The 22,994-nt window shown below is 41.3% G+C and overlaps 1 protein-coding gene across 2 annotated transcripts in view; it reads right to left on the bottom strand.

Moving 5' to 3' along the window:
* The window catches only part of PLPPR1 (phospholipid phosphatase related 1), a 130,052-nt gene extending 107,798 nt beyond the window's left edge, over positions 1–22,254 (bottom strand). The window contains exon 1 of one of the 2 annotated variants that reach the window (XM_038170960.2): positions 21,927–22,254. The gene's annotated coding sequence lies outside the window, so the exon portion shown is untranslated. Of the gene's footprint in view, positions 1–21,447; positions 21,544–21,926 lie in introns of those variants that run through there. The other variant, XM_038170961.2, reaches the window with a different exon arrangement.
* Between the last annotated feature and the right edge of the window lie 740 nt (positions 22,255–22,994).

The raw sequence follows: 22,994 nt of genomic DNA, 5'->3' as shown, positions 1-22,994 counted from the left end.
CCAATAGCAAGGCTCTCCCTACACTAGTGAGTGGGGGTTGACCTGAAGAACTCTTCATTCAAACCACATCCAGTTTTCAGCCAGAGCTACAGAAGATTAATATAAATAAAGTATCTCAACGTTACTCTCATAAACAAAAGGCATCTAAAACTAACAGAAAGTGATAGCACTGTCCTGGGGTTTTGCTAACACTCCGTTAACAAATTGGGATTTGTTATTCAAGAAACTAACATTCTTTTGTTCCACTTACTTGAATTCATTCTTTTGTTGTACTTAAGTTCTGTGACACTATCACAAAGCCTAAAGTTAGGATGTGTTAAAGTAGTTTGTTAAAATTCATATACCATTTGCATCTCAATATGCTGTACTCCAAACACCACAGTATTTATGCTATTACTTGACAGCGTATAGCTTTTGCTGAAGGTCTTCTGACAATACCGTGTTGCTATTGCATTTATCATGCAGGGATTTCGGGTCTCTCTCTCCGCTCATTATTGTGATGTCTGAGTGCATGGTTCAGTCTTCCTTTACAAATGGTAAAGAATCAGACAGTCTAATATGACAGTGACAACACTCCACTATTGTGGCAATACTTCACTGTATAGGATTTTCTGCAGCACTCAGCTTATACTCAGACTCTTCATTCACTGTCATCCATAGTTTTACCATTGGTTGCTATGGGAGGAAGGTTAGGCCAAGGCTGAATGCTTCAGAAAACCTTGCCCACAAAGCACCGGCCCATGTTCAAGTGACATCGTCATAAGTAGCAGCAAGTACTCCAAAGCATTTTTTTTTGCTACTGTACAGTTGAGGTGAAACACTGTTTCTGATGCTATAGGCCAGCTTCTGCATTCTCATGTGGCTGTTAATCTGCAATAAACAGCGCTTCTAAATAGATTTTGGTTCTTATCATTTATCTGAAAAGATTGGCTTTATACACGCGTGGCTTACTAAGTCTTTCAGACATACTGGTGTTTGAATAAAAGACAAAAAACATTTTTTGTCAACCCATTACTACTGCCAACACAAACCAGAAACTGGTTAGACATAAAAACAGAATAAATGGTGCTCTATTATGGGGCTTTGGTCTTGGGCTATAAATCAGGCTGGTGCCAAATAATTTGGGATTTGTTTCTGAGACTATCACATTAGAGGTGCTTATATACTCCTGGCTTACAATGACAGGCATCTTCTGATCAGGAGAGCAAGGGGAGTACAGCAATTAGATCTACGTTGAACTCAAGCTCCAGGTATAAGCACACAAAACCCATGAAAATAAAACCACCCTCATACATGCAATTGTATTTCCACAAAGCATTATGGATCACCCCACCTAAGGAACAATTCATCCCGCCTTGCATCTACATAAACCCATAATGGATATTTTGGTCTCCCTGTGCTTCCTGGACAGTGCTGTCCTCCTCCACGTCTGGTATACCAGAGGGGTAAGCAGCATGCTCTGTGACACGAGGCAAAGGACATCCAATTACTGTTGGTCTTGCTGTACCATACAGCCACCACATGAAGCCACAGTTCTAATTCTTGGATTTTCACACAGGGCTTCTCTTCTTTAACCTAGTTTCTAACTAAGAGCATGGTCAAGTCCTTTGGCCACATGCTGGGACATTTGCAACATGTCTGCCTCTTCTGCCACTGGAAATATTAGCTGCTGCCAATCTCATGCTTAACAGCAAGGGAATATAAATATCTTGTGAGCTGGAGATGGTCTCCTCCTCTCCAGGGTTAAAACCCTCTGCTGACAGTTTTCCTTCCCAAGCTGCAGCAAGCATACCCTTTGAAGAGAGAGAAAACATTAAGTCCACATCCTTATTAGTATTTCTTAACACAGAGCAAAAGGTTTCCCACAGAACCTTTTAGTTGTGATTAATGCTGTGAAGACATTGGTAGGCAAAGCCTGGCCAGACGAAAAAGAACAGATCATTTTTCATGGATGTCACCTCCAATTCTAAGATATATTTGCTTCAGCTGTCTCCCTGTCTCTCCCTGCTCATATGGCTCTCTCTCTAGTGAATTTAAGCCTAGTAAAAATATTCTTGCTTTTTTCCTCTGAGCTAAGTACACAAAAATTGCATTCAACTCAGGAAGTCCATGGACTGAAATGGTTGGAGGTGAAAGATTATTATAAAGAAGTACTGTATATGTGCCATTCCAAGGCAGTGTGGTACCCCTTCTTGGATGCCTGACTGGATTAAGTGAATGTGGTCTGACTAAAAACCTGGACCACCAAAGAAAATAAATTCAGCTCCAGATGGAAATAATTTGTTCAGATGGTCAGTCTTTAAACAATAGAATACTTTTAAAAGAAAGCAAAAAAAAACAAAAACAAACAAACAAAAACAAACAAACAAACAACAAAAAAACAAACAAACAAAAAAAAACATTTTTTCCCTAAAAGCCAGTAAACAAAAAAATCTGTGTATTGAAAAGACCTACTTAGTACTTTTGAACAATCCTAGAATATTCATCAGTGTTCATCAAAAAAACAACAAACAAAACCCCCAAGCCCCAAACAAATAAGCAAACAAAACCAAAACAAAACAAATCTTGCATATAGCATTCTCACAACAGCAGACTGTGTGAGTTTTGTATATGTACTTCCCTGAAGACAGACACAGAGGGAAGAAGGCAAAATAGTACAGTGCAGAATGATCAACAGAAACAATCCTTGGGAGATGAGCCAGCAGAAGGAGTTAGAGAGCTCTTATTTGAATCTTTTGCATCTGTTTGCTAGGATAGAAGAAAATGATCAACCAGGAGAAAATCCAACGTCCAACACGTGCCTTCCAGTCTGTGCAAGTTTCCATCAGTGACACTTGGGCTGATTAGACTGCTAACCTCACCTTCTACCACTACTGTTGCAATTACCTTACAATTTCATATGCTCTACCCTACTTAACAACCTGGTTTCTTTTTAAACCCACAGGTGTTGGACTCATATTAGGATGATCAAATTAAGTACAGTTTTTAACTCATAGTTACAGGGAAAACGCTCAGTAACAGAAACCTTGGAGAATTTGAAACAGAAAGGCAAAGAAAAGACAGCCTAGAAGAACAGATCTCCTTTCTAACTTTTTTCCCAGTGCAGTATCAAGCAGATATGAGTGACAGCTAACAAGTGTACCCAGATAAAGTCAATAACCTCATCTTCCTTGTTGTCCATTGAGTGTGATGACTTCCGTTTGTCCTCATGATTCCTTGCAAGGGAACAGTATCAACTCTTTTTTTCACAGACCAACATGCATGAAGATAGTTCTCAACTAGCACTGAAGGACTGGGACAGCAATGACTTACCAAGGTCAGAGGCAGAGTTAGGAGCTGAGCATGTACTTCTGATGTTGTAGGGCAATATTTTGATCCCCACACCTATCCTTCCTTCCCTGCAGACAGATACAGAGTACCATTCCCTGAGATCTTTCTGTTCAGTGAAGCCATGAGTGGGACAAGTATGGATGAGAGAATGAAAGGGCACTAGAAAAAGTGCTGTTTCAAAGGTCTACCTGCACACAACTGGAACAGGAAGGACAGCTTATGTGCTCTCTGTGCTACGCAGATCAGCAAAGCTTTTTGCTTTCTCTTTTTACACATCTCAATTTCTTCACAACTAGGAATACAGTCTTAAGAGTTAAAGGAGATAACAGCAGGGAAAAAGCCCCCCACTGTTTATATACATATTTATGTTTTGTTTTGATAAATCCATGCAGTCAGGAGTCACAGCATGTGCGTGGAAGCCTATGGGAGTTCACCTGTGAGAGGCATCAACAGATTAACATGGCATGTTACAGACTTAAAAATTTTATATACTTCATCACTGGCATAATGCAGAATACATAATTTAGATGAAATTCAGCCCAGCTGGAAAAAAGATGCAGCCCAAATCCAGCCAATATAAAACAAATTTCAGCAGCACAGATCTGGAATGAAAACTATAAACTAGCTGGACCAGAGAACAAGACAGTTCAGTGGATCTAATGAGTCTGGTGGATACCTGGAAGAATAAAGAGGACAACAGGACAAGCAGCAAAATACTGAAGCTCAGAAATGGAATAGACCAAGTGCATCCACCTGAGTGAAGAAATCAATGGATGAAATATTAGGTACCAAGTGTCACCCTGTACTCTGCGAGTGAACAGCCTAATCTCAAATCACCTTAGATCTTCATGAATCAAATCCTTGCTTTCCTCTCCATTTGGTTCCCTACTGCATCTTCTTATACACCAGAACACTTCTTATAACACAAATGTTCACACTTAGTATTGAAACAGGAGCTTTTCTTTCACCTCTTGCCAACTGGACTTACAAAACATGCTACTCATTCAACAGCAAACAACAGTTTTGTTTTAAACCACACCACTCCTTTATCCCATGAGCTGCAGGAAATGGCTGAATATGGGGCAGCAGCTTGCAGAAAGTCACCACAAATTTCTGACAAGCACAGTGCTAAGTGACATTCAAAGGCAATATTCAGATAAAGGTTTTATTCTCTATATACAACTTAGCAACATGCTGCATGCAAAACTTCCAAAATAATTAGCCAAATGAACAGCCTCTTGCAAGAAATAAAACATTTAAAGAACTGATTAAATTAGTTATCCCTTGGAGACTGCTGAGAAACTGGATAGTAAGTAATTTACCCTATACTATGAGCATTCCCTGAAAACTCCTCCCACCAAACTATTATCACACCTGCTTTCTTCTTTACATACTGATTATGGCCAAATACAGCTCCAGGTTACTCAGGGCTTTGCTCTCCACTAATTAAAATAGCAGAACTTAGCAAAGCCAGGACTTTGTTCCAGACTGAGATTTGGGTGCTTATCAATTAAAAATAAATTTTTGAGTCCACCCCAAGGCAAAAAGTAGCTACATTTCCTTTAGCAGCAAGCTACCTGCTTTCCTATTTGCTAGCTTGCAAAACAATGCTAGTCATGAAGCTTGCCAAAAGGGAGGAAACATTTATTTTAAAGTTAAACAAACATAATTAGGCTTCAAGGCTTTGCCAGAGTCCAAGGTGAGCTCTGTAGTGGTCTCTGACATCCAGTGGTGCCAGCAAACAAGGAAGCAAGCAAACTTCAGATGAAGAAGTTGACCAGAAGTGGTATTCAGATGACCTGCTAATACCACTGTACCCTGTTGCCAATTGCTTAAATCATGATAGGGAGTGACAGATTTCAGCATCAGGTGATTGCCTTCAGTGCTCACTGTACTTTTAGTCTCTTGCTCCCTCCCTTTGAGTCTCTGGGGTCTAATTCTTCACTTTGACACTTCAGAAATTCTGCTCAGCTATCACCCTGCCTGGTGGGCTTTGTTTCATACAAACATCTCCATTTCCCAGGTGGATGTGTTTACAGCTGCTGTACGCTTGGGGCTGTTTCAAGCAGAGCTAATTATCTGTTCTCCTGCATGATGAGGGGCATGTTCACAGCACCCCACGGCCACAAGGAGGGCTGAGGCACTGTTCAGGAGATGTGTCTGCTCTGCATTTCCACCTCAAATCCATGCAGCAACATGCAGGTGAAATTAAACTCAGTGCTTCCACCTTCCAGACAAAGGCTCCCACCACTGTCGTATATGGGTGTTGAATAGCAGTGATGGAAAAAGGCCACTGACAGAGGTCAGCCATCAGTGTTATCATCTGTCCAGGGAAACGTAACTACAGCGGCCTTCTGCTACTATTGTAAGTGGCTGCTTCCACCTGAGCTAGGTGGATGGAAGCTGGGGTGAAGCAGGAGGCTTTGTATCCTTAGAGACTTTGCCTGGACAGCAGTCACAAAGGAACAGAGTTCAGCAATATTAAAGAAAAGGAAGAGGAGTAAAAGCACTGCCCTTATATATTACTCTTTGTGCATGCTTAGCATAACCAAGCACACAGAAATGAAGAGAAACTGGATCTGAGAAATTTGGACTCTGAAAAACTGCATTTCTAAAATAATAAATCTAAAAAAAATTAAAAAAAAAAACAAAACACTCTAAGGTCCTTGCTGGCTGCAGCACTATTTCCTGTGAAATGTGCATCACCAGAAGACTCATTGCTGGCTCCACTTCCCTGTTTTAAGTTTTAGGTAAGCCATGGGCACCCAGACTCTGCCTTGCCTGGCTCCTATAGATCACCCCACTGGGACTCTGGTGAAATACAAATATTCCACAGTTTAAGTGGCTGCTCTGGAGATAAGTTGTAGATGTTAGTTTTGTCTCTTAAAAGAGTGCAATGCAAATAAATTTATATGGTGAAGCAAGAAGAACAGAAAAGATTATTTTTTTCTGCATTTTCAGGGGGAGTCAAAGTAAGAAGGTAGCAGGTAAGAGCAGTAAGAGGGTTCAGGGTGAGGCTGCAACAAAGACAAAACAAATCCCATGGCACAGACAAATGAAATCCATTAGAGAATGCAAAGGTCTAAGTTCTGCTCTTCTTTACAAGCCTTCAAATAGATTACACAGATGCAAGTGTCAGCAGAGCATGGCCTTGTGCATCCAGCTGGCCTTGCATGCAGCTATGGTTGTAGAAGGTAGTAAGATTGGCAGCAGAAAACAACACTGACAGAGCTAACCCTCGTGGGGCTGCCAGAGAAAGGTCAAAGGGCAGGCATTCAGACTAAAAGGAAAACACATCCTCACAAGGAATAGCAGCGATGATAAAAAAAAATAAATAAAAATTGAGTGTCAAGATGATCTCCCACATTTTATTCAAAGATCACAGGCCCTCAAAAGGAGAAGCAATTTAACTGCCACTGGTTAATACTTTCACTTGAAGTATTTGTTCATGTGAAGAGCGGTGTGACAATCATGTCCTCTATTATAACAGTCTTATGATAAAAAAGGAAATCTGCTACTTAGAAACACACCCTTATGTTAGGGAAAAATATATATATAAAACAAACAAACAAACAAACAACTGTAAAATATGGCATATCATCAAATTTCATGTAATGCCAATTATTTCCTAAAATTTCAAAGTCTTAGCCTTTTTCCTTTACATCAGGCTCAGAAGTGAACTGCATTTCAGCTTAATGTTTGGAGTTTAAAAATACATGTATTAAATGAATCTTAGAGTAGATTTAAAAATACACACATTAAAAGAATCTTAGAGTTGGCCTTTTTCCCCTCTCATTTTGACCATAGGAATTGTCTTTTCCTTATAACCTATTTTTCAAAACCATTTTAAACAGGAGTACAGCTTCTCTTAAATAAAAGAGAAAATGATTGACCTTGAAAATCTTTTCCTTTTCTACTTTTTTTTTTTTTGAGAAAGAAAACATCTATAATTGGCATATCTCATTACCAAACTCAGCTACGCTATCATAGTAATAAGTGGTTAGTGAAGTGAGACTAACATTTTAATTAAGTCCTTTTAATTTCTAGGCTAATCTTCATTGTATTATGTGAACATTTTAGGGTTACAGAAGCCTGTCCTATGCTCAAAGTCATGCTAAAAACACCATTCCTCAACAAAATCTTTCATTTGCATGCCCGCTTCTTTTGCTCAGAGCATTTTAAATTTTTAATTATTATTATTATTATTTTTAATCCAGTCTCTCACTTTATGTATATATCTAGTCAAAACAGCTCTCTTTTAGCAACCCATCTCAAGGTCCTGACTTCTTAAAGCTCAGAAAGACTACATTATGGTTGACCTTTCCAGGTACCCTCTTCAGGATGACACTTATTAGGCAGGGAGTTATTTGAAATTGTAGTAGCTGATCTGTATTCACTCAGCAGTGGATTCCAACCACAGATACTGGTGCTGGTATGAAGGAATCAGAGCAGTCTCATGCTCAACACCCTGCCTGGCAGAGGCAGCCTCCAGGTGTTCAGTGGATAGTTGCAGACTGCAAGGTAACAAACCTACACACCTCTTCTTCCTAGTCCCTGGACAGACAGATGACATAATGCATGACTCGTGATCCAAATGCATCAGAGCATCCATCCCTTCCACATCTGCCAAGCTATTTTATACCTACTCATTTTCCGTTCTGGCCAAATCACCACGATGTGTAACTTCCTGAAGAAGTGGAAGAAGTGTGTCAGTGTTACAAGTTCTTCCATAGCAGACTAAACATTTGAGCAAGCACCAGGGTCTTTTTGTTGTCAGAGGGGCTAATTTGATTTGATTGTTTTCCAGCTAGGTTGTGAGACCAATATACAAAGGCAGCCAAACAGAGTAGATAGTGGCAGGAAAAGAAAAAAAAAAAAAAAAAAAAAAAAAAAAGGGCACATGCTGAAGGCTGAGTTTATGGAGCTAAACACGTTTGGCTGGAAAAGGAAGACCTTAATAAACTGGTGTTTATTGCACATCAGTGTGTGCAGCATGAATGCTTATAAACACATACAAGAACTATTCTGTCCCCTGGAAAGCATATGAAATCCAGGTGAGATATCCGATTTATTTAATTTTTTTTTATTTTTTTTTTGTTAACCAAGATTAAACTTCAGTTCTTTTTCACCAGCAAACACTGAATCAAGTCTTGATCCCACTGAATCTGTAAAAGCTGTGCCATTAAATTCAAGACAATCAAAGATCTGTCAAATTCCATCAAAAAAAAACTTCAACAGTAGGGGGAAAGTTGTTATGAGAAATCTCTGGCAGCATAACTTCTCTAGAACATGAAAGAGTTGACATCAAAAGGTCCAGCATATATCTTGAAACATGGACACCCACAGTTTTCAGTTTGCAATTTATTTTTGGTTCTGTTTCATTTTAGAGCTGTAAGAGTGACCAAGATGGGAGCTGAGACTTCAGCAGCAGAATGTAGATTTCTAAAAAAATAAAAACTTTACATTAATACTGCAATTTGAAGAAGATTGAACACATGCATTACTTTCTACTTAACTTGAGCAAGCTGGAAATGAAAGCAAAACTCAAGGAGTGTTTGACTTGATTTCACCTAATGCTGTATAGTACATAGAGCTAGGCTGCCTGACCATGGTTGCATTACACTTTCACAAAGCACAGGCCATCTTCTATAAATTTGTATAACTCTACTGGCTGCACCATGCTCAGCTATTATCAAAGGATCAACATTGTAAACTTTAATTCATGTATAGATGGAAAGAAAGGGGAAATGAATGTTGTTTTGAAGGTACTTGCCCAGCTTAGTTGCCTTCTCAGAGGATACACCTAAGACAAACATTCAGTAAAGTGATTAAAAGATCAGCAAATGAAACTAACTGAAACTGCCCTCCTATTTGCACAGGATGTCAAACCACACGCATATTCCAAGGGCAAAAGTAGAGAATAGGAGAGCTAAGAGGGCTCCTGACACACTAATAAGAACAGCAGCTCTGCAGTATACGACGGGTCTGGAGAAGTGAAGGTTTGTATATATGTGAGCACATGTACGTGAGCACAGACCCCTGAACCGGCTGTGAGGACCCTATCTTCTAGTAAGCACGTACAGAAGATGGAAAAGAAACAGTGACAAAGCCTCATTCCTACAACACTCTTCAACAACTCCTGATGCTCATACTTACACCACTTCATTCCCTTCTTTCTCCACCCCACTTTTGTTTATCAACTGCCTTCTGCCCTTTCCCTCACTGAAAGTCCATCTATATCTACAGTAACTCACATTTGTTGTATATGGATGCATTGTGCACACATCACATGTGAATTTTTGTGTGACTTTCAAGATAACAGCTACACCCTCCCAGCACCCCAGCATTTCTTTGCAAGCTGTCACTGCTTGACTGTTCAGCTACTGTTTACAGCAAACTGATAAACAGGGCACGAACTCTTTCTGCTACATTAAGGCAGAGGGAGAGAGAAGTTCTGAAAATTAGTTTCTAATTTCCATCTGTCACTCACCTGAACTGAAGTATTTCAATTACCTCCTGCACTCCACAATTCATCAGCAAAACCTTCCAGCAGCAGAATTGTTTGAAGGCTTAAAAGCAAATCATTTTTAAAAGTATCAATCCTGAATCACTGATGATTTGACTGAAACTTGTAGTGTCTCACTAAGGCTATTCATATCTGTTCAGACTTAAAACACATGCAGTGTTGCAATTACTACCAAGAATGCCTTAATCAATTCTTGCATGTAATCCCAGTTTATACTTCTGACATAATGCAGTTACTGAGGAAACATCAGTTTCCTCTTGCTGTCATCATCACATGAAGTCCAAACGAAGCTATAAGACACAAAAATAAATGAGGATTGGGAAGACCAGTAAAGGAAGGAACGTCAACTGGATGTGCAAGCAAGGTCAAAGAACACCATGTTCCTCTGGAAGCCAAGCTGGGGACCAACCTGAAAAGAATCTGACTCCTGACAGTCAGGGTGTCAGAGGCTTTATTACTGAATACACACACATAAACAAAACCCAGAACAGTTGTGTGGCTTGGACAGTCACACCAAACCAGTCACAGAAAGCAGAAGAAGCTTGCAGGTATGGAATTACAAAGTTTACACTTTGTAATCCTGAGGAGACAAAGGTTTTTGTTTGTTTGCCTTTTTTTTTTTTTTTTTGGTGGCAGAGAGGATGGAGGAGGTGGTAAGGCATAAAGCACCGAGTAAAGGAAATGCCCTGGGCCAAGGTCTAGGATGATGTGGGTATCCTGACCTCACATCACCCCTCTTTCTCTCTGACCACAGAGCCAATCAGTGCCAGTGAAAACACACTTCAGTGTTGACAACACCTCCAACAAGGCAGAGTGCAAAATCTCAAAATGTGCTTTTCTGTCCTGTGGTTTGATATGAGCTGTACTCTAAACTTGCATTGTGCTCTCTCTGCTCTCATTAGCATACCATTTACTGCCTGACTCACCTCTCCTTCACAAAACACTGTAGATTTTGCTCCTGTCCTTCTGTTTTCCTTGTTGAATATTTTATTATAAACACTTTCCCCTTTTCCCTTTTGTTTATTACCTGCATCATTGACTGGTTTCTGCTGAAGATCACACAACTAAATGAAACTCTACAAGCATAAATACTTAGTATTTTGCTATGGCTACCTATCCCTATCTTAAACAACAAGTAAGAGGAATGGGAGTTTTAAGATAATTATTCTCACTTGTAATGTAGGACTTTTAAAAAGTCTTTCTACCTCACATCATTGCAAGTAACTAGCATGATCTGCATGCACTCCATGGTAAAATTCAGTGTGAAACATAGTCCCCTAAACCAGGGCAAACTTCCTGGAATCAGGAACTACTGTGTTCTGAAAAAAAATTTAGGAGCTAGACAAGTAAATATCAAAAGAATAACAAAAAGTTGCTTCGACTCAATGAACCTTTTCTTTTTTTTTTTTTTTTAATGATTACATCTTTCAAAGTCATCTTGTCTTTGGAATTTATGTTGCTCACACTTAAAAGTATATTTTCCTGCCCAGTAAAAGCAATAATGCAGCCAAACATTAACTTTTTTGAACTCTATGTGAAGTCATTTAATTGAGTTCAGCTAAGAACTCCATGATTACTTAGGACCAGATTAAGTCATGTTTAAGGGCTGTGAGATGCATTCATCCAACCAAGTCACTGACAGCAGCAATAGCAATCACAACTGTATAAATGAAGATGGGGGAGGAATACCTCTAAAGATAAAGGAAGACTTATCATTATAAAAAGACGGCAACATTGATAATGTAAGAAAGTACATGTATTATGAAGATGTTTGTTTTCCAGGAAGACATGATCGAGGGAAGACAGAGTTATATGCTAACCAGAGTAAGTTCTGGTAATCAAATGAAGGCTTGCAAAAAAAAAAAAAAAAAAAAAAAATCAAATTCCAAATTTAGTCAGAAATTTCCTTTCTGATAATGCCAAACTGCAGCCCACAGTTCAGTTAAAAACGTCTGTCACTGAGGGCACTGACATTACAAACAAACATCTTCATATCCTGCCAGGAGTGCAGCAACATACAATTCCAACACTTGGCACAAGCACTTTTAAGCAGGAATCTCACAGAGCACAGCTCAGCAGCTTAAGTTAAATTAATGATAATATATATAATAAATAATGATAATGATAATGCCTGGATGGTGGCACAGATGATTAATACAAATTTCAAAGTCATACGTTGAAGGAACAGCATACACCACCTTTTGTCCTGACTCCAGATAACCAGGAAATGTAATAACATCCACCTCTAAGTTAACTTTGTCTTGAGACAGAATACAGTTTACATCAAATATTATTCAACACTATTGATGTTAATTACTTTCAAACAACATTCATTGTTTGACAATAATTATGATTTTTCTGATTGCAGACAGAATTCTTCTGGGGCTGCTGGGCTGAAAGTCATTGCAGGGTGAGCTCCTTCTTGAAATGGATTAGTTGATCTTAAAAGAGCTGTGTTTTTCCTTTGAACACCCTTGTGGTGTTGATTCCAAAGACATGAGCATTAGGTTGGATAAACAACTACAGACTAATTGCAAAGCTTTATAGACTGGAAAAGTCACTGAGACTGTCAGGAGAGGAAGTGCAGATCTATTGGTATTGAAAAAATGTCAGCAAGTTCATTTACCATTTCCTTGACCCATATCTTCATATTTAGCGAATAAAGTCAACCGGAGCAAAGAAAGGTCAACAATGTTTACTCATTTTTTGGGGTTCCGGGTAGGACCTCTTCCTACTATTCTTTGTTTATCCCAACATTAATATTTCTTCACACAAGTTGCTTACTGATGACTCGTGGTGAAAGGAAACAATGTCTGATGTTACTCCTAGGCAATGAGAGTGTTACAGGTTAGGAAAAAAAAAAAAGAGCATCACAAACTTTTAGATGAAGAGCTGTTACACTGAGGCAGGAAAAATCTGTCTTTGGTGTTTCCTTTTCTGTATGGACAACCACAGTGACTTGTGAGGAACAGAAGTAATATTAAATAAATGCAATGAATCCTATTTATACAACTGCTACTCTGTTGAACACCAGCTGCTTGCCCTCACTTCTTTTAAGAGAACTGAAAAATCTGAAGAAAAGAACAGGCAAGCTGAAAGTCAGCTCAGTGTAGGGGCTTGAGGACATACTTTTAGTTAATAACTCCACCATTTGGTTTCAAAATTGAAATCACTTTTTTTCTTAATTTTTTTTTTAAACAAAACAAAAAAACTACATACCATAAAGATATAGCACAAAGCAAACAAAATACTTCTTTCTATCTTCAGATATATATATATATATATACACATTTCATTCTATCTGAAATTACACCACATTTTCTTCATGTTAGCAATCAAAAAAAGCCAAAAACAGCTTATGTTTTCAGTCACCCCAAAACAATTTCCTCCGTGGTTCCCTGCTCTCCTACTTTACCTCTTATGTCCACCATACATCCACAAACCGAAGAAAATCTCTGTAAAAATCCAGTTTATGAAAAGAAATATGTACACAAGCAGAATTATGGTGGTAGGGTTCATTGACTGCATCCTTAATCTCTTTTTGTTCCTTCAAGCCACAACCCTTCTCTTATTCTAGTTAAGTACTGGTAAGTACAAAAGTTGTATTGTCTCTACCAAACTGAAGACAGTTGCATAAAATTGAGAAAAGGATAAATCCTCACATGCTTCTTTGGAAATAAACGAAGAAATAAAAACAAACAAACAAACAAACAAACAAACAAAAAACAAACCAACCAAACAACCCAAACCCAACACTACTGCAACTCAAAGTGGTTGTTCATTTTATTTTTGCAAATTAATTTAAAAGAAAACAAAACCTCCAAAAATCAGTTTTTGTTTGTTTGTTTGTTTGTTTGTTTGTTTTTTCCTGTACATTGTATTTCTTCTCACTGTTTTGGGTCAAAACTTTTCCATTGCAAGTAATTTTTGGCAGAATTCTGTGTTCCAGAATTTTATTTTGCTATGGAAACTGCCTGCATAAGAGAAGCAAAGTCATAAACCAGCCAGTTCTAGTCACAATTTCCTCCGCTTTTGTACAAATCATACAAGTGAATGATTGGCATGTAGTCTTTGAACAGCTTCTCTTGGAAGATCTTTTCCTGTAGCAAAGACAGTAGTTTTCCTGCTAAACACCTGCCAATTATGTTCTGCACCTACCTTGCATAATAAGCTGTTAGCTGATGCAAGCTGCATGCAGTCCAGCTCCAATACTCTCTAGGTGAGCAGAACTCAGTGACAGTCCATGGGTGGTTGGCCAGGTGCTGTTGTGCTTACATGAACTGCATATTCCCTAGGAGGGGGTGGCATGACAGGTTGATGTGGCATTATGCTATCTCTGCATTGTCATTACAGTTTCCATGTAAAGTCCAAGTTGAGTTGCACCAAGCCACTCATTGTCTTTCCTTTCAGTTGCCTCTGTCCTTATCTAACATCACATACTTGAATATTTCCAAGTTGTTTCTCAGATTCGTGGGCTTGCACAAGAGCAGAAGCAAATGTATTTGGCACCCCCACATAAACAATGTCCTCTCTCTATTCACTGCTGCAGTGGTGCCTGAAATGATGATATACCAATGATTTTCTTGATATGGTTTTGTCAGTCTTATCGTAGCAATGTGATTGCAGTGCATAACCCCATGACCTGTCTCTAGTTTTCCCAATACCACAGGCTGCTACAAAAGGCTGACCTCTGTTCTGTTCCTGTCTCAATAAAAGTTTCAGGCATCTGGATATTTCTTGAGTGGTATTTAATTTTACTGGTATTTTATTTGTTGAAAGACATTGCCTGCTCCTAATGGTTTTCATGACTGACAAATTGTGGTATATCATCTCATGTCTTTCCAAATAACATTCTCTGTATTCTCAAGATAACAGAGATTAATTTGCCTAAGTGATGCAAGGATGTGAAACCTCTGTAGGTTTCTGGCTTACATTTGCACAAGGGAGACCTGAAATTCCCTTGACTCAGCCTAGTGTTAGAAACATACCACTGGAGACTGGTGTCTTCTGACTGACCTTGTCCTGCTGTTGAGAAACATACCAGCTATCACCGTATAGTTCACTGGGTGAATCCCTTTCTATTAACAGCTCAAATATCAAAATACCCCACTTGCAATGGTGATCCACCATCAGGTTTTCACACCCATTTCCTTAAAATCTGTTCCACTTTCAGCTTGGTAGGTTACAGCCAACAATTCTGCAGCCTATTAAAGATTTTGAGCTACCTGATGTATCTCTAAGTCACACTGAGTGTAAACACTCCTGCTTGACCCACACATCTATTTTCCCTCCACCGTTGATGCTCGTAAGACACCTCCCCACTGCTTCACGAGAAGCACAGTAGTGCTCAGAGCTGCCAGTAAACATGGTCCTTACAAAGACACAAATGGCGTCAGGGGTCACATTTCATTCTATTAGGGCAATAGTATCACATCCCTGCACTATGTAGGCTGTCCTCCTTTGCTTACCCTCAGGTCTGCTTGCTGAAGCTGGCGTGGTGATTTCTCAGCACAGCTAAGGGCAGTCTGACAAGTGGTAAAGATTTTTAGAATATATGAAATTGAGTATGTACAGAAGGTCTGCTCTGTGAGAGGGTGAGATTCCTGCAGGAGGCTGTGTAAACAGTTCTTCTGACTTCATTTACCCACATACAGTATTGCCATCAGAACGGCATTATTCTCACAGGTTACTGAATGTTTCATTGGTATTGTCAGCAAGCTTCTAGCACAAAGGAGTGTGATTTAGATGCTACAGGGAAGAAAATACACAGTTTTATGATGACTTTTCATTCTTCCAGCACTTTTCCTTTCTCCTTTAAATTGTTCTCATGGGATTCTCCAGAAATCCCAGCTGTGTTTTGCAAAATATATTTTTCAAGTTTCTCGCTGAGTGTCTCAGTCAATTTAAAAACAAATAGCTAATACAAACTGACTTGCTTTTCAGTTCATGAGTTGTTAACCCTCCCATGCACAATGAATGGAAGAAGTAGAAAAATAAGTTACTGTATAACAGACTCCAGTAATTACTCAGCAAATACAATAAATTATTGTATGTGGGGAAATTAAATGTACTTCATCTTGTTTCCAGTGAGTATTTTACAAGCGTGGGTGATAGAAGCATGCAGCAGAATATAAATGTGATACAACTGCCTTTTTCAGTATGTGTGTTTCCATCAAAGTTGGATTTTTTTCCTCCTCCTCTTCTTTTGATTGATTTAAACTGATGGGTTGTGAAGCAGGATTCTGAACTCACTGGTGCCTCATCAAAGCACAAAAAAAAAAAGAGGCATGAGAAACATCTATGAAAATGCACATTGAAATCTCATGTTCCTGTTTGAGTTACTGAAGAGGCAGCTACTTCAGGGGGGTGAGACCCCAAGCTTCTCTAGAAACCCATTAGCTTTGACAAACTCCAAGCAGGCACTGAAGTTAGCTCAGATGAATCTGTATGTAGAGGACATTAGGCATGAGATTCAGATATGTTGAGACTTGTACAAAATCTGTCCTCAGAGAGGATTAGGAATGAGGTTCAGTTTTGCAGTTGTGCAGAGCTCAACACTGGTTTTAAAATCAGTGTGAGTCTTGAAACTGAAATAGTGGACTTGGCTTGGCAGTCAGTGTCTCATGGATATTTACTGTTTTTACCCCATGAATTCAGCAAACTCTTTATCATCAATAAGAGACATTCACTTTAAATGTTACTATTCCACTTTTTTGAGCAAAGAATCAGCCCTTCACTTAGGAGAGTATAACAAAGAGAAAATGAAAATCAAAGGAAGGGCATATCTTAAAGACTATTTAAACAACTAGATTAAATGGATTGAAGAGATGTGGTAACACAACCACCCTATCTTATCGCGAATAAAAGCGACACCATTAAAAAAGAAAAGAAGAAACCTTACTCTAAATACAAAGAATGGCCAAATCCATGAATGACTTTAAACCAAGATCTTGCACATACAAACCTGTTAGTTGGCAACAAGCAGCATACCTTTACATTCTTCCAGGTCCTTAGATCCCTAGGGGATGTGTTAAATCAATGATTAGCACATCTGTGCACATGGATCTGCCTTGGAGCTGATTCTAGTTGTGGTTAAGATATGAGGATAACGCAGCATGAAGCTTTCAGAAAAATGGATCAAAATACTATCTTATACATGTAAGCCCATTCTGTTCCCACTCTGCTGCCTGTGGCCACCCCTCTCCAACTAATTATATCCTCATGCACTCGTGTGTGATTTTCAATATAATTAGAAAGATGGCAGCTACAAAAGACAAACCAGACATTGTAACAGGATGGCTTGCACCTGGCACTAGCAAAGCTCTACACTTCGCAAATAAAAGCATGTGCACCCACCTAGGGAAGGGAAGTTACTCTGTATTTCAAGAGGATGGACAGACTACAATATTTAGGAAAAAAGATCATGACAACAAAGATTACCACATGCATACCACGGCTACCCTCCATTCCCCACAGCAGTGGAATTGCCTATGAGTATTTCAGGTAATCAAGGGAAAGACAAACGGAGAAGCCTAAATTTACACTCTTCACTCAGGACTTAACGTGAGAGGGCCAGGGAGAGATCCAGGCAGTGATCCTAAGGAGCTCTGACTACTAACAGCACAGGAAGGGTGTTTAGCTCTATTTTGGCAATGCATAGGTAGGGTACAGACTGCCAAAAGAACAGATATCCCCAAAAAACGGAGGAATGGGTGAATGCTGACATCCAATCTAACAAACAAATGATTGCTCAGAGTATCTACTGATTGTCACCTCTGTTTTTCATCCCTAGTTTATGTCATCGAGTAGGCACTAGTGGTAACGTGACTTTAACAAAAGCATGGGATCTTCAGAATCAGTGCATGCATAGCAACAACAGTGCCACTCAGACTGCTATCTCAGCTGCTGCCATGCAAGCGTTTCTGAAAAGCACCGCTGAAGAGCAAGTTTTCACCCTGGATATGCAAAAAACAGCAAATGGTGCCTAAATAGGTATGAGTAAGGGAAACATAAATTAGTTGCAACACCAATTTCACACAGTAGTAGCAATAAACACGTTGGTCTTTCAGTTTATATTTATGCCCTATCCAAGTATCTACCTAACAAAAACACCAAAAGCTTTGGGTGTTCCCTAGAGAACTGGGTTTTCAGATGTGATGTCTGCACATTGTCTTTTCTACCTGTGACCAGTTAATTTTTATTTATTCCTTTTTTTTTTTTTTTTTAATTCACTCAGCAGCCCAAGAAATCATGGCCCATTAATAGTACCACTGTAAATCTGCAGAACTCAGTCTGACATCAAGACAGGGTATCAGAAAATACTGAATTTCCTCCAAAGCTTAAAAATTCAAAGCAGAGTATCACAGACCCCCATTTACACCCACAACAGACATTATGTGGCAACTTCTGGAGAATAAGCTCTGGGCTGCCAGTGAAGTTAACAGAGCAAATCTGAATCTGATTAATTCAAATGGGATTTTCACCCAGAAAAGAATAGCTATAAACAAGCAAGGGACCAAAAACAAGCAAAGGCTTCTACATAAAGACTTTTTACCATGCCTTGTAGTGGCAGAACAAGAGGCCATGGTTTTAAATTGAAACAAGGTGGATCTTGACTGGATATAAAGCTGGACAATTGCTGAAGGATTCAAAGTCAGGTTGGACAGGGCTTTGTGCAACCTGAGCTAGTGAAAGATTTCCATGTTTGGGGCAACTGGATTAGACGATCTTTAAATCTGTTCTCTCCAACCCAAGCCATTCTATGAATCTGTGATTTAAGCAATAGTAAGTAAGGGGGTTTTCACTTCCTATGGAACAACCATTTGATTTTCAGCCACTCAGATCACACAGTCGATTTCAGTAAGCTTGTTTGAAAACTTACACAGAACTGACCGTGTATCACAGACTTCTTTGGCAGAAACCAGAAGAAAGAGAAGAAAGAGGCCAACAAGGGCTTCTGTCATTGGAACCAACCTTGTCTGACCTTCATTTTCAGCAGTGAAGGGGAAAAATAATCTCAGCAACGAAGGGGAAAAATAATCTCAAAGGCATATTTTTGGGGAGATCTTAAGAAAATAAAAAAAATATTTCTTTGTTTTCCCACAGAAAGCAATAGAAGCCTTTAGAAGTGGTTTGCATTTTCTACCCCTTTTTAAAAGTTAAACTATGTCTGGACTTTTGCTGATATACCTGCTGATATACCTATTTAGCTAAGATTCCATCAGGAATTTCAGATCCTTTATGGATGAGTCACCAACTTCAAAAAGTTAGTCTTCTGGTACCAATTCAACCAGCACAAGATGTTGTTGGAGTATTTTCTGTAGACAAGCATTAGTGGATTAATTAAAAAACAAAACAAACAAAACTAACAACAACAACAAAAAAACTCTTTTGTGCATTAATGATATGTAGCTGTTTTTCATTAGGTCAGCTTAAACACCTTGAATGCCCAGTTCTATGATTAAATGACAATCCCACAATGAAATCTCAATCAAAATGATATTCAGAATAGATTCAGTTGAACAGAATTGGACAAACACACTTCTTCCATGCTGTTGTATTATCTGCAGAGCAGTGGCTGCAGACAGTATTAAGAGGAAAATTAGAGCACTATGAAGTGGGCTAATCAGTTCAACTTACTATCTGATGAAATAACAATTACAGAAACGTTTTTAAATTAAAAAAAAAAAAAATCCTTCAAAGCAACAAAGTGTATCTAGACTTCTACCATTGAACAATGAGGAAAAGAAAAGTAAGAAAAGAAATGAAAAAAATTACATGATTATCAAAACTGTCAGAGAAAAGGAAGATATAATATTAAAAGAACAAAACAAAACTGGCAGCTAGAATCCAACTGATAATCCAAAAATCTCCTTCTTCTGCTGCTGAACTTTCTCAATTCAGTGAAAATACATCCAATTACTACAAAAGGCCCACCAAAAGGTTCTGTAACTGAGCAGAGGTTGTTGCACGCATAAGGAATTATGGGTACAGCTCCCCACCAGTTCTTTCTCTCCTCTGCTGTCTCATGAAGCAGAAAGAAAAAACGTGGTCTTTGGTGTTTTTAACCTGTTTCAATGCACACAATAACAATGGGCACTATTTTTGCCCAGTTAAGTAAGCACATTCTGAAACAAGCTCACATCCACCACCAAAGGAGAAACAGCACTGATTATCATTCTTATTTAAAAAAATGTGGTTTAGCAGGTTTTTCATCATCACTGTTTTTCCACCCAGGATGGCCATAGCGTACTACTGAAATATGCCATGAAAGCTGAAAAGGAGAGGAAGGAATATAAGTAAATAAAGGGAGGTAGTAGGAATTTGTTGTCATGGCTCCCAGTACTTGACAGATCCCCAGCTGATGTAAATTTTGTCCGTTTCTTCCCGGGTCAAATCTCCTAATCAGGTTCTTGTCCTGTACAGTACCTTCAAACTTATCTACAGATAAATGCAGGAAAGGTGCAGGCTTTCAAAGCTCACTCTTTTCTATTTTTAGAAATAGCCAAAAATATCGCACATGAAAGGAATGGAATGACTTTAAAGAAAGAGGGAGCTCCACAGGAATGTCCTCAGACTAAACTGAACCTTCAAGTTCAGTGGCTGAGAGCAGCCACACAGAGCAGCCTCTGGCTTAGAAGTAACCCATCCTGGAGTAACTCCCATGGGAGCATCTATCCCAGCTCAAGCACAAGAGCACGTTGTACAAACCGTAAAATGCTAGAAACAAACGAACAAGCAGACAGGCAGCCTTCCTTTTGCCCAGGTAGAAACACAGGCAGAAATCTGAGCTTGGAGCCATGAATGCCTCCTTTTCCTCACCATACACATCTCACTTCCAGCAGGGACAACGCCGCCTGAAGTCCCTGCTCTGCCCCTGGGGGCTTCACGCATCCACTCCCAGAAAGCCTGCGATGAGCACATTATGCTGCTGTGCTTACCAATATATTTCTTAAAAACTCACCCGGAGGCACCACGAGAACTATTGTATAACCTCACACACCAGCTATCAATCCTCGCCTCGCCACCTGCAAGCTTTAAACGACACCCAACCCAAACCCCGCCACCTTTTCCCTGTTGCACCATTCAGGTTTTCCACACACTCAGACAGACTCGGGACCGGCTTTCCCCAAACACCGCGGCATTTTCACATCGCAGCGCCGCAGCCTATTTTCCCGCACCCAAGTCAACACGGCAGCACGCAGCTTTACCCCCAAACTACCCAACACACAACTCCGTCGCTCTGCGGGAGAGGGGACGTAGTAGCGGCGACATGGCGCGACACGGTGCGATATGGCGCGATATGGTGCCCGCCTGCGCTCACAACCCGACGGCTCCCCGGGGACGAGATGCGGGGCTCCGACCCCCCTCCGGGAGTGACCCCCACATTGTGCCCAAGGGGGGCAGCGGGGTCGGGGGGGATGCGGGAGTCCCGGGGGACCCCAGCCGGTGACAAGCGGGGGGGAAAGGGGGAAGCGGGGGAAACCTCCCTTCCCAGCGGGGAGGATGCGGAGTGGTGGGTCTCCCCTCCCGGCAGGGGGGTTTCTGCGGGGAACCGGCGGCGGGGCAAGGGCAAGGGGAAGCCCGGAGACCTGCTGCTGGAATCGCGCCTCTCCATAAAGCACCCGCGGTCCGCAACGGCGCCTTCTGCGAGCACGCTCCTGGCCCCGAGCCCGTTACACCTCCTCCTCCTCTTCCTCCTTCTCCTCCTCCTCCTTCTCCTCCCTCCTTCTCCTCCGTTCGCCATGTGGAGACCACCAAGCACCGGCCCCGCAGCGCTCCCCTTAACGCTCTCCGGGCACCCCCCGCTCCTCCACCTCTCCGCTGCTTTTGGCGCACGTAAGTGAATCACAGGTGCGGAAAAATAATAATAATAAATAATAATAATAAAAACCACCAAGAAACCCGCAACCTCTCGCGCCGAACCCCGCATCGCCTCGCAGACAGCAGCGGGAGTGCTCATCCTCCCGGCTCCCACCGCCGAAACGCGGCTCCCCCGATCCCCCCCCTGGTCCCCTCCGGTCCCCCTCGGTCCCCTCCCGGTCCACCCGACCCCCACGGCCCCGCTCACCCCGCGGTGCGGTGCAGAAGCTCCGCTACGGGCTGCGGTGTCCATGCGGGCGGGCGGGCAGCGCCCGCAAGCCGGGCATCGTGGTCCGCCCCTGCCTCCTCTGCGCCGCTGGAGGGGCGGGGGACACACACACACGCACGGGGTTGTCTTCCCTATAAATATTTATTTATTTATTTATTTATTTATTTATTTATTTTGCTTCTTCTTGCACCACTCCTCCTGGCCTGCTTTATTTATTTATTTATCCGTTTATTTATTTATTTTAATGATGCCAAGAGGATAATCGGCGTGGCTCCTTCCCCGTCTCCCGCCTCTCCACCTCTGCCTCCCCGTGCTCCGGAGCCGGGGAGGAGGAGGGAGGGGAAAGGGGCCGGCTGCGGAGGGGCGGGCGGAGGGGAGGGCAGGGAGCGAGGGCTCCCCCCCTCCCCAGCTCCCCCTTTCCCAGCCGTGGGACCCGGCGCCCTCTTTTGTGCCGGATCCGCTCGTCCTCCGGGGTTCCCTGGTCCCACAGGGTCGCAGGAGGGTGGGGAAGGGGTGAAGGGGAGACAAAACGCCCCCCGTCGCAGGGACGGAAATTCCTACCTCCCATTTGCAGCTGGCGGCCAGAGGCTGGATGTGGCCAGGCTATTCCTCCCCTAGCCCCAGCTGCTGGGAGCTTACAGCTCCACTATCTTCATCCAACATTACCGTAGGCTGGACTGCCCCCTCCCCTCAAAAAGAAGGGGGGAGAAAAAGGATGGGCACAGGGAGCAAAGCAAACAGACAGGGGGCTGGGATCCGGGTGACCTGTAACTGTGGGTGCCCCTGAGCTCCAGAGGTGCTTGGGTTAGGCAGCAGGCACAGCATAGAGCATGGCCTCAAAAGACATGGCCATGGCAGGAGGCTGGGATCCAGGACCTTATTCAGGCTCTGGCATCAGTGTTGTGCCTTGGGCCCCTATACCTCACCTGCAGGTGCCAGGCAGTGGGCAGGATGGCTGACCATCACTGCTGTGCACCCTTAGAGGTCACACTCCAAAAATGTGCATTTCCCTCACCTGAGCAGCCTTGCTCTCATGCTGAAGCTGCT

The sequence above is a fragment of the Anas platyrhynchos genome, chromosome Z (genome assembly GCF_047663525.1).
Source record: "Anas platyrhynchos isolate ZD024472 breed Pekin duck chromosome Z, IASCAAS_PekinDuck_T2T, whole genome shotgun sequence".
NCBI classification, from domain to species: domain Eukaryota; kingdom Metazoa; phylum Chordata; class Aves; order Anseriformes; family Anatidae; genus Anas; species Anas platyrhynchos.
The sequence above is the reverse complement of the archived record's forward strand: the minus strand, read 5'-3'. Positions and strand labels throughout refer to the sequence as shown.